The 3,097-nt window shown below is 41.2% G+C and overlaps 1 pseudogene; it reads left to right on the top strand.

The window, feature by feature from the left end:
• Positions 1-911: 911 nt before the first annotated feature.
• LOC118677742 lies at positions 912-2,590 on the top strand (annotated as a pseudogene).
• Positions 2,591-3,097: the final 507 nt, after the last annotated feature.

Genomic DNA, 3,097 nt, shown 5'->3' with positions numbered 1-3,097 from the left:
CAAACAGGATTTGTTATAATTTTATTTTATTTTCATGGAAGCAAACTCATCACTTACCAGCGTTGTAATTCTAGGTGCGTTTCTTCACTCTCTCTGTCTTTGTTTCCTTTTCTGTAAAAAAGGAAGGTAGGAGAAACAGTGCTATCTCACAGGGTTGTGAAGATTAAATGATTATTGTGTGTTAAGCACTTACAATAGCGCCCAGCCCATACAAATTCTCTTCAAAGCCCTTCTCATTGCTGTATCTTTATTATATAGACAATGAAAGTTTTAGAAGATCAGACATGAGAGATCAGTTTTAGCTGAGGTGATTGTCACTCACTATCTGATACATCATCACCTGAATCTATGGGGGTAGGCTGCCTGCTCACCAGTCTATAGTCTGGTCTATAATAGGTCAAGTCCCATAACAGGCACTACTATAGGGAAGATGGGATTTGAATTGGTTGGCCTTGAATAAATAAATATAGGGTATCCCCCCAAATGTATATACACACTTTGAATAATTATAAACGCAGTGTTTATTAAAATACATTTCATCTTTAAAATTGAGCTAGCAGCAGTTACAGTGTGTATACTTTTTGGGACACCCTGTATTAGGAATAGAATTAGAGATGATGAAGAGGGTATGATGACTTTCAGTGTACTAAGTAGGAATTACTAGCAATACACCCAATTGGAAATATCCATCAGTCATATGGAAATGTGATTTGGCACTTGGAAGAGAGACAGAACCAAAGTGTAAATTTGTGTATAAGTCACGGGGTTGTGATAGGAGCATCGCATAAACAGATGCTGTCTCCAGGGGAGAGGGTGTGCGCAGAGACTAGCAAAGAGCAAAGGACCAAGATGTGGAGACAATGATTGGATGAGTCTGAGGAGGAGCTAGGAAAGCCACGTGGGAAGTCAGGATGATTCTCAAGAAGTAGGAGCCGCCAAGTCACATAACATCTCCCTGACTCCTGACACAATTCTGAAATAAGTGAAAATGATCTTGAGTAAGAGAGACCCAGATTCAATAAGGGACTCGTTCTAAAATATTTTGTTCCTTCTGAAACTTGATGAAAATTTACAAGAAACATTCATCAGTTAGTAGAATATATTTTAACATCATATATGTACTTCTAATTAAAATCTAGAAAAGAGATGCTCAAGTAAGTTAGTGAATGACAAAGTCACCAACTGCTTTGGAAAGCTGGAGAATCTAACCTCCCCTCGTGCTTTCCTCTTAATATGGAACACTATATGGCCCCTAATTGGTAAATTGATTATTCTTCAAAAATTTCATTTTTAAGCCAGTAGTTTGGAAACATCAGCAATGTGGCTTGGTTCCAATCCACCTTGTAAATACTTATTTCCCCCCACAATGTCCCTGAACCATATTATCGATAGTTCTCTATACCCCACCCCCTTATATAACAACCATCATACTAGATGGTTTGCCTATTTACTTATTTCCTCTACAAGTTCCTTGAGGGCAGAAGCTGTGCTTTATTTACCTTTCTCAGCACATAGCACCCTGCCAGGCTGACATAGGGTAGACACTCAATAAATATATACTAAGTGAATAAATAAATGGGAGAATGGCATTCTGAGCTCTCTTTCAGTCAGTGGAGAAAGAAATTCTCTCCACTTTCTTAACTAGGGAATTAGAAAGCTTCTGGGGACATGGAGTGGAGATATGTGATGGGGTGTGGGTTAAAGAGAGAATACCCTTGAGGCTGTTAAGAAAGGGATGGTGGCAGTTGAACTAACCCCAAGCATGGGATGTGGAGAGAGAAACATATTAGTAGAAATGTATAAAAAGCATTTACAAGCTATATATAAGCTCACAAGGTATAAGTTGTCATGATATACACTGCTGGTTGCCTGTCTAAATCTATCCCATCCTTCCTTGGGAAAGCAGAGAGTTGGTCTATATGACCATGTGCTATGGAAAGGGCACCCTGGGTCAAGCACCAAGGGAGTGGTCTAGATTCAATTCTAGCCAAGAGAAGAAATCTGCTGGGGTCGGGGCATAGTGCTGGGAGATATTCTCTCGCTACTAAGAAGAGACAAGCAGCTCTTTCTTTCTGATCCACCACCTGTAGTGGAATCGTAGCTAAGATACAGATTTTCATGAAAACCTTTATGGGAAAGACCATCATTCTCAAGGTTGAACCCTCAGACACAATAGAAAATGCAAAGGCCAACATCCAGAATAAGGAAGTATTTCCTTCTGATAAGCAAAGACTGATCTTTGCTTGCAAGCAACTGGAGGATGGACGTACTTTGTCTGGCTACAACACTCAAGAGGAGTCCACTCTTCATCTTGTGTTGAGCCTTCATGGTGGTGCTAAGAAAAGGAAGAAGTCTTACATCACGCCCAAGGGGAATAAGCACAAGAGAAAGAAGGTTAAGCTGGCTGTCCTGAAATAATACAAAGTGGATGAGAATGGCAAAAGCAGCCGCCTTCGTCAGGGGTGCCCTTCAGATGAACGTGGTGCTGGAGTTTTATGGCCAGCTACTTTGGCAGACATTACTGTGGCAAATGTTGTCTGACCTATTGTTTCAACAAACCAGAAGACAAGTAATTGCATATGGGTTAATAAAAGATGTGAACTAACAACAACAAAAAAGAGCCAGGTGGCCCTGCCAGTTTGGCTCAGTGGATAGAGTATCTGCCTGTGAACTGAAGGGTCCTGGTTCAATTCCAGTCAAGAGTACATACCTCTGTTGCATGCTCAATTCCCGGCCCTGGTCAGGGTGCATGCAGGAGGCAACCAATCAATGTCTCTCTCTCACATTGATGTTTCTCTCTCTGTGTCTCCCCCTCCCTTCCACTCTCTCTAAAAAAAAAATTTATATATATATATATATATATATATATATATATATATAAAAGCATAATATGCTAATTAGACCGGACAGCCAAATGACCTTCCAGACGTCATTCTGTGGCGGGGAATGAGGCAGAGGCAGTTAGGGGCGATCAGGCAGACAGGCAGAGTAGTTAGGGGTGATCAGGCAGACAGGCAGAGTGGTCAGGGGCAATGAGGCAGGCAGGCAAGCAGTTAGGGGTGATGAAGCATGCAAGTGAGTGGTTAAGAGTGATGAG

This window comes from Myotis myotis, unplaced genomic scaffold, assembly GCF_014108235.1.
Source record: "Myotis myotis isolate mMyoMyo1 unplaced genomic scaffold, mMyoMyo1.p scaffold_m19_p_1, whole genome shotgun sequence".
Taxonomy (NCBI): Eukaryota; Metazoa; Chordata; class Mammalia; order Chiroptera; family Vespertilionidae; genus Myotis; species Myotis myotis.
This window is presented reverse-complemented; position numbering and strand designations above follow the sequence as displayed.